General features: G+C 49.0%; 1 long non-coding RNA gene across 1 annotated transcript; it reads right to left on the reverse strand.

The window, feature by feature from the left end:
• Window positions 1-1,707: 1,707 nt before the first annotated feature.
• LOC114903373 lies at window positions 1,708-9,227 on the reverse strand. The gene is made up of 3 exons (XR_003795720.1): window positions 9,085-9,227; window positions 7,017-7,189; window positions 1,708-1,805 (listed from the first exon to the last, which is right to left on the reverse strand). It is a non-coding gene; the product is annotated as an uncharacterized LOC114903373 (long non-coding RNA).
• Between the last annotated feature and the right edge of the window lie 3,567 nt (window positions 9,228-12,794).

Consider the following 12,794-nt stretch of genomic DNA (forward strand, 5'->3'; position numbering starts at 1 on the left):
TTCCACAGGAGGGAGAGCAGCCTGAAGCCCAGAGCCTCACGGAGGTGAGTCACTCACACAGCAGGTGACGGGTGCACCAGGCCCGGATTGCAGGAGCTGACCTCTGGACTGGAACCCGGCCCTGCGCGGTGCTGAACTCAGCTCTGGCCGCAGGACCTCCATGGCAGAGAGGCCTGGCTGCAAGAGAGACAGCTCGGGATATGAGCAGCCTGTCCTCCTCCCAGGGCCGCACCGGGAGCCCTGAGGTCAAGTTTCTGGAAGGAAAGGCAGTCCTGGGGTGAGTTTTAGCAAAACCTGAGTTTTCACTCGTTCACGTCAAGCCCCTCGGCTGCCATTCTGGCCGTCGGTGTTAAGGCCTGGCCCCCTCTCCGGTGGAAGGAACTGCCTTGGGTGCTGGAGGGAAAAGTCTTGCTCCCTCCTTGCAGTGGCTTTTTGGGGTGCTCCCCGTCGGCTCAGGTTTCTGGAGTGACAGTGAAAGAAGGGAGGAAACAAAGCCCCAGAATCCAGGACCGCACCTGCTTGTCTGTCTTCATCAAGCAATGCAACCTCGTAATTCTAACTGCCAACATTTCCTGACTTGGGTTTTGCATCACACTTTCAAATTCTCTGGAAAGAATCTGATTAACCGATGCCATTTGGTGCCCCAAGATCCCACATCCTACGTGGACTGTGGGCTGTTCTTCGAGAGCCTTCCAAGGGGAGAAGGCAAAACGTTAAATCCCACCACTGCAGGCAGCCCAATGGAGTCGTAGGGTAAGCACTGTTCCCATGGCTTCAGTGGACAAACACGATCATGCCCTCCTCTGTGCCCTCTGTCACTTGGGTGGCAAAATCAGCTTCAGGTCTGCCATTGGAGCATAGAGTAAAAATTCAATCATCTGTATCCAGCCCATTTGACGTTTGTGACTTTTTAAACAGGGGCTATGCTGTTTACCCTTGCACCATCTCTCTTTCTCAAAACACAAACTGATAATATAAAGAAGATTGTGATAATTTTTTTTGTGTGTGTGTGGTACATGGGCCTCTCACTGCTGTGGCCTCTCCCGTTGCGGAGCACAGGATCCGGACGCGCAGGCTCAGCGGCCATGGCTCATGGGCCCAGCCGCTCCGCGCCATGTGGGATCTTCCCGGACTGGGGCACGAACCCGCGTCCCCTGCATCGGCAGGCGGACTCTCAACCACTGCGCCACCAGGGAAGCCCTAATCTATTTTTTTTAACTGAAATCTTCAAGCTCTCATACGAATATCAGCAATTAATAGGCTAATTACAAAGGGTGCTTCCCTAATCATAAAAGCAAGTCTAACAAGAATTCGTTAACCATTGCATCTTCTTTTAATTGCTTGCAAGTGACAAGACAGAACTTATTTTGAAATCTTTTTTTATTTGGTTTTATCACAAATTTGAGACCAGCTTCTCTTCCTCTCGTGCCTTCCAGGTTACTGGGATTAAGACTGTATCCCAGTCACATCACTCCTAGAGATTCCATTTGAAACTGGGTCTGAGTGCGTTTGTGGGCGGGAAGGGAGGACCAGTCTGGACCTCATAACATCCCATTCTACAGGGAATGGCCATGCTGGGCTCCATCCATCAATACGGTCTTTCTATGTGTTCCCACTCTAGAATTTTAGGTAGGTCAGTTCACATGAGAAAGCCAGTACCAGGCAAACATGGTCCATCGCAACTCAGCTGCTGAGGGCTCCGGGTTCCCCGGTAAAGCTGGAAGGAACCATCAGACTCCTTTAAGGACGCTCCATTTCTCAGCTGCTGCTTATCAGCTGAACCCAGGCTGCATTCATTTTCTGCGCTGCATGACAAATTACCACAAACTTAATGGCTGAAGATAACATGGGCTTATTATCTCAGACTTTCCGTGTGCAGGAGTCTGGACTGAGTCCTCACCTGGAGGCTCCGCTGGGGAAGAATCTGCCCCCAGGCTCATTCAGTGTCTTGACAGACTTCCTTTGCTCGGCTGTACTGAGGGCCCAGCTCTGTGCTGGCTGTTGGCTGGGGGCACCCCCGGGTGCTAGAGGCTGCCCACGGTTCTTTGACATGCGAGCTTCTCCAACACGGCTGCATCTTTCATTAAGCTCATAAGGAGAGTCTCTAGCCCCTGTTTGCTAAGAGGGAGTCTTGTGTAATGTAACCTAATCATAGGAGCGATGTTTTGTTACCTTTATCATATTCTGTAGATAGAAGCACAGGTCCTGCTCACCCTCAGAGGGGGATCATACGAGCTCATGGACACCAGGAGGCAGGGGTCCCAGCAGCCACCCTGCAGTCTCTCCACCACACAGCCTTCAGCATTTTCCCCAGCCCCTAAATCTGGGCTTGCCCTGTGACCTGCTTTGGCCAGTAGAAGGTGGCCGATGTGACCAACTGTCAGTTGCCAGCCTAGGCCTTGGGAGGCCTTGTCCTCTCTTTCTCTCTGAAACTTTCTAGGCTAGCATGAAAGCAAGCCCAGGTTAGCCTGCTGGAAGGTGAGAGATGCATGGAGATTAGTCATCCTAGCACAGGCAAAGGCCCTGAGGCCCAAGGATGTTTGACATGTGTGAAGATCAGACAGGAGGCCAGACTGAGGGAACAGTGGTAAGAAATGAGACTGGAGAAGCAGCTAGGAGCCTGAAAAGCCGTGATGAGGACTTTGAGTTTTATTCTAAATGCATGATAGCAATAAATGAACAAATGAGTAAACAAACAAACACAGGAGTGAATGGTCAACCAGGAAGAAGGAAAGTGTGCATGGTTCCTAACAGGTAAAACAAGCAGCCATTGCCATGGACAGCTTGTCTGAGATTTGAAACTCAAAGAAGAGCACATCCCATACTTCTCTGTGACAGGCTCAGCTCACAGTGAACGGAGCCCCAGGCACCACATAACCTGATCTCTGTTGCTTTCTTTCCTGGCTCTGGATCCCCAGTGGGCATCGGATTAGCTCTGATATTGATTATTAACTTTATTATTATGTATGTTGTGTCCCCAGTAACAGATTTATAATTAGTTTTAGTGTTTGTCTTTTAAATATTATAGAAAATAAAAAATGGAATTACAAACCAAAATTGCAATAATGATGAAGTTTATGTTTGCCCATATATTTACCTTTATTGGGGATCTCATATCACTTTGTGCTACTGTCTAAAGTCCTTTCATTTCAACTTGAAGGACTCTCTTCAGAATTTCTTGTAGAGCAGGTCTAGTGGCAATGAACTCCTTCAGCTTTTGTTTATCTGAGAATGTCTTAATTTCTCCCTCATTTTTGAAGAACAGTTTAGCCAGATATATGATTCTTGGTTGACAATTTTTTTTTCTTTCAGCATTTTAAACAAATTATACTATTGCCTTCTGACCTCCATGACTTCTAATGATAAATCAGCTAAAAATCTTGTTGAGGATCCCTTGTATGTGACAAGTTACTTTTCCCTTGCTGTTTTCAAGATTCTGTCTTTGGCTGTCGACAGTTTGATTATGTGTCTCAGTATGGATCTCTCTGGGTTCTTCCTACTTAAGAGTTTATGGAGCTTCTTGAATTCATGTCTTTTTTCAAATTTGGGAAGTTTTCAACCACTATTTCTCCATATAATCATTCTGCCTCTTTCTCTGTCTCTTCTTCTGAAACTCTCATAAGGCATAAGTTGTTCCACTTAATGGCATTCCACAAATCCCTTATGGTCCGTGCATTTTTATTCATTCTGTTTCCCTGCTTCTCAGACTCAATACTTTTATTTATTTATTTATATATTTTTATAAATTTATTTATTTATTTGTTTCTATTTTGGGCTGTGTTGGGTCTTCGTTGCTGTGCACGGGCTTTTTCTAGTTGTGGCGAGTGGAGGCTACTCTTCATTGAGGTGCGTGGGCTTTTCATTGTCGTGGCTTCTCTTGTTGCAGAGCACGGGCTCTAGGCACACAGGCATCAGTAGTTGTGGCTCGTGGGCTCTAGAGCACAGGCTCAGTAGTTGTGGCATATGGGCTTAGTTGCTCTGTGGCATGTGGGATCTTCCCGGGCCAGGGATTGAACCTGTGTCCCCTTCATTGGCAGGCAGATTCTTAACCACTGCGCCACCAGGGAAGCCCTCAGACTCAATACTTTTAATCAGTCTATCTTCAAGTTCACTGATTGTTTTTTCTGTTTGTTCCAATTTGTTGCTGAACCCCTCTAGTGAATTTTTTATATAAATTATTGTACTTTTCAGCTCAAAAATTTTTGTTTGGTTCCTTTTTGTAATTTCTTTCTCTTTGTTAATATTCTCATTTTGTTCACATATGGATTTCCTAATTTCCTTTTGCTCTTTGCCCATGTTTTCCCTAGAGAGTTGGTTTAAAGGCTTTATCTAGTAATTCTGATGCCTGGGCTTCTTCAGGGACAGCTTCTGTCAGTTAATTTTGTTCCTTTGAATGGGCCATGTGTTCCTGACTCTTTTTATGCCTTGTGATTTCTTTTGTTTTTGTTGAAAATTGTGCATTTGACTACTATAATGTGGCAACTCTGGAAATCAGATTCTACTTCTTCCCCTTCCTCAGGGTTTGCTGGGTTTCTCTCTCCTTTCTCTTCCTTCCTTCCTCTCTCTCTTTCTATGGTTATTGTTGAAGGCTATAGTAGTACATTTATGATACTTTTCCAAAATATTTTTGCAAAGATTATATGCCTTATCACGTGTAATCACTGAAGTTTCTATTTGTTTTGCTTGTGTTCAGCTAGGATCTTGACAGAGATTTCCTGAAATGCCAGGAGCTCAAACAAACAAACACACAAACAAAACCACCAAAAGAAGACTCCAAAATGAGAGAACAGCCACCTTTCCTAATCTTTGCAGACTGGCTCTGTTCTAGGGACACTCCTTCACCACCTACCTAGGCTTCCTTTGAGCCTAAGGATCAGCCCAATGTAAATGCTTAAGTTCTTCTCAGGATTTTTCTGAGCATGTACCTTCCCTGAATATGCACATGTGTTTCTAAATTCTCCTGGATACAAGACTACTTTTAAATGTCCTAATTTCCAAAAGCATCTAACTTCAGCTTCTCCTCCTGACCTTAGATGGTCTACCGTATATCTCCACCCAGATATCTTTCAGTTTGTAGTTGCCTTGTAGCTTTTACAAGCTATACCCGCCTGCATTTCAAGTTGTGTGGAACAGGGACTAGTGACTTGCATCATTCCTCCAGGTATACCCTTTCCGGCTTGAGGAAGAAAACTGGAAACAGGTCTGCCACCTTCTTAAGACCAAAATCACCATTGTGCTGGGAGGGGTGACATGGGCTGGAGCTAGGGTGAGAAAAAATATCACAGCATTTTCCCACCATTTTGAAAATGGATTTTTTTTGGAGGGCACTTGCTTGGTTGCTGTAAACATTTGACTGTTTTCTAGAGCTCCTACAAAGTTGTTTAAGACAGCTTCCATTTCTTTTTGCTGTTGTTTGGGTGTGGGTGTGTGTGTATGTGTGTTTCTGTGGGGAAATGAGAACTTGGAACTTCCTGGTCTACAATTTGCTGATGCCACTCTCTGCTATGTGACTCTGGACACAGGTGCTGAGGACCTGAATCAGGCAGAACAGCTGTCCTACAAATGGAAAGGAAAAAGCTAAGCTCACCACTGAGTTCAACAAATATTTATGAAGCACTTACTACCTGCAAGGCACAGTTGCAGGTGCTGGCATCTAGAGCAGCAGTTGAAAAGGACATGAGATACTTTTATTCATTTACTATTTTACATAACAAACACATTGTGCTCCATCCATACACCAAGCACTGACGACACAGCAGTAAGTAATGTAAGTATCATCCCTGCTGCCACAGAGCTTGGGATTTAAGTAGACATGAGTTCGTGCTAAACCATTAAAGAGTAGAAATTGGATGTATTACTGCCAAACTACTAGAGAAGAGAAAACGGGAAGGAAACTTGTCTTTAAAAATTCAGGAAAGGGGTGCTAGAGGAAAAGCACAGTAGGGAGGAGATATAGGCCACTGCAGTGCCACGTGACGCAGGGTATGATACTGGAGTACAAGGTGTTCGGGGGCTTCTCAGGGGCAAGTATAACTTGGCAGAGTCTTAAAGGTGCACGTGAGGTAATCAGGCGAGAGGTAGCAAAGGTGTTCTAGGCAGATGAAAAAATATGTGCACAGACAGAGAGTAAAGACAGTGTGTGGCATATTTGAATATAACTAAAAGAAGTCCATTTGGGTCAGCTTGTTGAGATTTTAAGTACTGAGAGCTGAGCCAGGAAAGGAGAGTAGAACCGAGGTCAGGCAGGATATTTTAAGCCACATGAAGCAGTTTAAAATTATCATAAGAGTGATGGGAGCCACTGAAGGGTTAATAAAGGAAGTGACGTGAAAAGACGGGGATTCTAGAAAGCTGAACTTGGCTGTCTTGCAGATAATAAACCAGAGGCCAGTTAGGGGCTGTTGCAGGAATATACTCAATAGATGGTGGTGATGTCGACTTGGGTCGTGACAGTGAGAACAGAAAAAAGTGACTGGGATGATTAGGAAATTAAAGACATAGCTTGGAGATTGACTGGACTGAGAACAGAAGAAAAGGAAGAAGACAAAAATAAGTCCCAGGTTTATGGCTTGAGCAACTGATGGATTGGGTGTTATTTACTGAAATTATCTTAGGAGTTGTTGGTGTCCTGCCCGGATGACTTTACGGGCCAGCGAACCTAACTGCGAACCACCAGAAAATTGTCCTCAGCCAAACGGGAGCCAGGAGCCACCTTACACAGGGAATCACACTCCCCACCCCACTCCAGAAGTCTGCAGCTAATGACCAGCTGACATGAGGGTACAAAAGCCTGGCTCCTTTGCTTCAAGGTGGGATTGGTTCTGTGGTGCAGGCCACGCCCCAGGGCTACCCAAGAGATCAAGCTGCATCTGGGTCCCACGTGAGACCCCCTCCATGCCTTGGTCCTTTCCCAGCTCACCCTACTTCCCTTACACTCCCTTTCTCCTAAGAGTCCTCCCTCAGTAAATCACAGTAACCCAAATCCCTGTCTCAGACTCTGCTTGAAGGATGCTTACCCTAAGACCGTTGGTACCAAGAGTACACTCCAGAGGAAATTGTGGTTCCGGAGTTGATCACTTGCCACCTAGCTGGCAATGAGGACCCTCATCACTGGTGGTCGAGTGGGAGTACTGAAAGACCTTGGCCTGATGTAGCAGAGTAATTGCTGAGACCTTCACTGGGGGGTGAGCTGAAAGGGAATACACGTTGAAAGAGATGTAGTTTACTGCAATATCTCTGGCACATGGGAGGTACAGGGCAAAGAGTGACTAAAGGATGGTGGGGTTGGTGGCCATTGCTGACCATCAGTTGAGGCATTGAAAAGAGAAAATGACAGGCTTGGGGGAAATCAATGACTAATCCGAAGCCTCTGTGAGAGACGGAGGCTTCCTTGGCGCTGTTAAAAGACATCTCCTGGAGCCAGAAGGTAGACCAAGCTGAGAACCAAACTCAAGACCTTCAGAAAAGCGACTCTCTTCCAGCCACGTCAGGGCCTGATACAGACTGGGAGGGACTGAGGGACTGAAATGGGGGAGTGGGTATTTCTGGGTGGATGCACTGGAAAGCCCTGAAGCCCCCAGATTAACCTGAACCTCCTGAGTTTGCAGAAGCGGCCCCTCCACCTCGTTAAAGCAGAGCAGCCTTTCCTCGTACATTCTGCACAAGCCTCCAACGAGGCAAAAGCCGCCACAATGACGACTGCGCTCTGAGGGTCTCCCCTCTCCCCTTCTTGCTGGCCACCGGACCAATGACTAGGGTCAGGTTCAGGATAACCCGTGTGAGGGCTCCGTCACTGGGCCTGAGAAGGGGGAAGAATTCTATACCAGAGGAGCCACAGGACTGGGTGAACGTGCATGGGCAGGAGCTGCAAGTGTGTGCCGGGGGGCGCATCTGAAGAGCGCCGGCTCACGGAGGGAAGGGTCCAAGTCAGGGCACATTCATTAATACGGAACTATTCTCCCGGAACAAGCATTTCACATCATGGGCAAGGGCCTAGGGGCGGGATGAGAGAGGGAAGTCCTGATGGCTCTTACAAGCTTGGAAAAAGCAATACCAGGATCACTGTGCTCAACCACGGAAGGAGGGATTAAAAGGCTACAGACATGGATGCACTAGGACTAATCTACCGTGAGGCCGGACACACCAGCTGACCCTCCCTCAGAAGGGCCTGGGGGACAGGCATCCGCGCAGGTGTTGAGGAGAGAGCACCGGGAGAGCACCACCATCATTAAGATGCTTCAGTCAGTGGTGACCCCTCTGTAGTCCGGGGCCGATGACAAGAGACGTGGTTTAGTCTGGGCTTTTTGGTGGTAATGAGGATGATACTGGACCCTAGAGTATCAAAGGCCAGTGGCGGCACTTAACCATGAGAAATAGGGTAAAATTATTGTAACAGGCAGCAAAGGCAGAATGGCAACCAAGGACCCTGACCTGCGGGGAGCTGTGGGCGTGACTAATGGAACATAGGGCTCCCAGAGGCAAGACAGATGGACAGGCAGCAAAGTCACTGCCTGGTACATATGTGTGAGCAAAAGAGGCCGAGAGTAATAAGCACAAGGATGTCAGGAGACCCGGTGCAAAGTCACAGTCCTTTTCGCAGTTTCCAGATCTGAGCCCGTTTTCAGACCCACGTCCATCAACCAAAGGAAAGGTTGGGTCATTCGTGATACCTCACTCTTTCCTCCAAAGGGACTTCTGACCATTTACCCAGATACCCATACAGTGGGGAAAGGAGACTGCCCAGATCTTCTGAGGACTGTTGGATACAGGGTTTGAAATGATGGGGACCCAAAGTACCATTACGGCCCCTGTTAGACTAGAGTTGTGTGATGATCTAGCGATAAAGGGCTCCGATCCATGTATGCCTCACTGTGGTCCACAGACCCACCTGTGGTCATTTTCCTGCTTCCCAAATGCACAATGGGAATGGATATTAGAGGTTGACAGAAATCTCACTGGTTCCTTGATCTATAGAGTAAACCCTAGGATAGTAAGACAACTCAAGTACTAATAGGAGATATATCTATTTATATCTATCTATTATATATCTATATCTAAAAGATTTATTATAAGGAACTGGCTTACCAAGTTTGGGGGCTGAGAAGTCCCAAGACCTGCAGTCAACAAGCTGGAGTCGGGGGACGTCCCTGGTGGTCCAGTGGTTAAGACTTTGCCTGCCAGTGCAGGGGGTGCAGGTTTGATCCCTGGTCAGGGAGCTAAGATCCCACATGCCTCGTGGCCTAAAAACCAAAACATAAAACAGTAGCAATATTGTCACAAATTCAATAAAGACTTTAAAAAATGGTCCACATCAAAAAAAAAAAACCTTTAAACAACAAGAACAAAAACAAGCCGGAGTCCCAAGAGATGTGATGGCACAGTTCTGGTCTGAGTCTGAAGTTCTGACACCAGAAGAGCCAATGGTGTGAGTTCCAACCCAACAGACTCAAGACGAGCCACTGTTTCAGTTCAAGTCCAAAAGCAGAAAAAGACCGATGTCCCTGCTCCACGGTCAGCGGGAGGACTCCCGTCACTCACAGAGGGGTAGCCCTTTTGTTCTCTTCAGGTCCTCCTTGGATCGCATGAGGCCCCCCCATATTAGGAAGGGCCACCTGCTTTGTTCAGTGGATTCAAATGCTGATCTCATCCAGAAACACCCTCGCAGACACACCTGGAATCATGTTTGACCCAATATCTGGGCACCCTGTCAAGCTGACACATAAAGTTAACCATCACAGTCACCCAGCTGGTACGTGGTGGATTCAGGATCAGAGCTCCATGTTCAGAGGGATATGAAGATCTCAAGCTACAGGGAAATATCTGAGCTAGAGAGAGAGGTTGGGGAGTTGTCAACATGGTGGTGGTCACTGAAGCCACATGAGGAAATGAGCCAACCAAGGAGAACATGGGGTTTGTCAAGAGCAGATGGCCTGGATCTAAAACCTGGGGATTCGCAGCATCCAGGTGATGGGCTGAGCCGAGGGCACTAGGGCAGGATGGACGGAGAGGTAGAAGGAAATCCAGGAGAGAAGCTAAGGGGAGGCATGTTGGGAGGAAGAGGGGCTGTGATGGGGTTAGACAGGACTCGGGTATGGCGAGGGCCACGGAGTGTCCTGGGGACAGAGGGAACTTGGCGGGGGCCATTCCAGGGAGGCGGACACTAGCTTGCAGTGACTGAGGAACCCAAGAGCGTAAGACAGGCTTGCGGGTATGTACAGGGGGAAGCAGGAGAGGGCTAAGAGCTGGAGACAGGCACTGGGAAAGGTTCATCAGTTTGTCTTTAAGATGGAGAGACCTCAGCATTTCGAGTTAGTGGGGTGTGAGACCAGCCAGGCTACCAGTCACGCCGGGGAGGGAGCCTCCGAGAAACGGGATGAGCCCGGGCTTTGAGTTCAGCCCCGCTCTCCTGTTCACCCCTCGGGCAGATGATTGTGCGTCTCCAGGCCTCACTTCTATAACAGCCAACGTCAAAATCCTGTTGAGATGAAGTCACAGATGCACGTGAAGCCACCGGACCAACAATCATCGCGATTTCCAAACATGAAAGGCCAAAGCGACGGCTGAATGAAAGATACTCCCAAGCTTTTGGATCCCAAGAGTCTGGGAAATAGCGGCATGGACAGCTGAATCAGGGAAAACCCGGCAGGAAGAGCTCTGGAGAAAAAAGAATGACAAGGTTGGTTTATGCCGGCTACCACTCGGGTCATGACAGGACGTCAAAAGTGGAAACACCTACAGATACGTGGAGTTGGGGACCAGACGTGGGAGAGAATTCAGGGCTGGAGAGAGAGTGTTGGCTCCCCCAGGTGAGAGGCGAGAGGCGAGTCAACAGGGGCCTGTGTAATGCCTGACAGAGTCGCAGAGAGCACCCACAGCTGCCCTGCATTTAGCCACGACTTTGTGTCAGGCCCTTTCCCTACAGTACCTTCAACCCTCGGGATTAATCTGCACTTCACAGTTGAGAAAATGGAGGCTCAGAGAGATCACCCAGCTAATAAACGACACAGCCCAGGATCAGAGTCACCCTGGCTCCCAAACCTGCATTCTATTCTTTCCACCATCTCATGCCGCTCCAGAGGATGGAGTCTCAGGGGAGAACTCTGTTTAGGAGACGAAGGACAACAGCTCACCAGACAGAAGGACGGGGAGCGGGTGTGCTGTTATTACGGAGGCCAAGGAAGGATAGTTTCAAGATGGTGGAGGCGGGACACAGCGCCAGACACTGCAAAGGGAGGAGAGAGAGTGAGAAGAGGAAACCTACTCGACGCGGTGAGAGGAGGGTTCCCAGGGGCTGTGGACCGCAGGAGGGGGCTCGTCGTTAAAAACAAAGGTGCTGCATAAAGGTGCTGGACCCCATCCTTCCCAGGTCCCCACAACGGTGCTGGTGGGGAGGGGAGAGAAGCGAGCTGCCAAGGCAAGAAAGTGGGGGGGGGGGGGGGGGGAGGAGAAGAAGAAGAAGAGGACTGAGCAGGCGAAGAGAATGAAGACGCACCTCCACTGGCTGTGGGTGCGACGAGGCACTTGAATGAGGAGCTCGTGACCACGGTCTACATCTTCCCTTCCTCCGGTGTGTCTGCCCTCCTTCCTCTCTGGCTCCCCTTCTCAGTGTCCCTTAGGGGGTCCGCTTTCTTCTGCCGTTCTCTACAGGCTACACCTACAGAGGGCCGTTCCACCGTGGGCACTGCAGGAGGCTAATCAGGGAAGTCAAATCCAAGGCCCTTGTCCTCACGCAGCTCACAACTCCACTGGGGACACTAGCTCTCGAATGTGACAACCAGAGACCACACACCAAAGGGAGTACATGTCTGGCCGAAGATTCCTCCCACCGCCCCGAATGCTGTCAACTTCTGGACAGTCGGGACCTGAGCTCCCGACCAGCTGGGCCAGCGTCTGTGCGCGTCTGCATGCGGTGGCGGCAGCAGAAGACACAGAGGGATGCTGACTGCCCAGACGGCGTGTGCAGCTGGAGAAGAAAAGGGGTACAGGACAGAACACTAGGTAGCATCAGCCTGCAGGGACAGGCAGAAGAAAGTGGAGCCCCTGATGGACACGAGAAGCAGCAGCCAGGGAGGAAGGAGGTCAGACACACCGGAGGAAGGGAAGATGTAGACCGTGGCCACGAGCTCCTCATTCAAGTGCCTCATCGCACCCACAGCCAGTGGAGGTGCGTCTTCATCCTCTTCGCCTGCTCAGTCCTCTTCTTAACAACGGTCTCACCCCGCTTGCCTTGGCGGCTCACTTATTTCCCCTCCCCTCCAGCAACAGATCCAGCCTGATTTCCTCTTTCCTGCCTCATTTTCTAAAATCCACAGGCCAGGGAGTTCCCCGGTGGTCCAGTAGCTAAGACTCCACCTTCCAATGCAGGGGGCACGGGTTCGATCCCTGGCAAGGGAACTAAGATCCCACGTACTGCACGGTGTGGCCAAAAATTTTTTTTAAAAAGTTCAAAAATTAAAAAAAGAATGAAATCCACATGCCAGGGAGTGTCATCCATGTGAGCAAAGCAAGGCTCTGGACTCTTCCCTCCCTCCCCCCACCCCTCCACTTCCGCCTTCCTGCTGCCTCTCACCTGCCGTAGGTCAGGAGAGGACGTGCAGAATTCCTGTGCTGGACCGGCCTCAGGCTGGGTGCTCCGCCAGAGAAGGCTTCCGCTGCCACCGTGCCTGAAATGCCAACATTATCACCAATTCCTTTGGTGAAGAGTTCCTGGTACCTGTCTTCAAATGTAAACATGCTTGGAAGGGTAACTAACAGCCTTTGTCTCTAACACTGTGGAGAAAATCATTAGAAGACCT

This window comes from Monodon monoceros, unplaced genomic scaffold, assembly GCF_005190385.1.
Source record: "Monodon monoceros isolate NGI ecotype Baffin Bay Population unplaced genomic scaffold, NGI_Narwhal_1 Super_Scaffold_21, whole genome shotgun sequence".
In the NCBI taxonomy this organism is placed as follows: Eukaryota; Metazoa; Chordata; class Mammalia; order Artiodactyla; family Monodontidae; genus Monodon; species Monodon monoceros.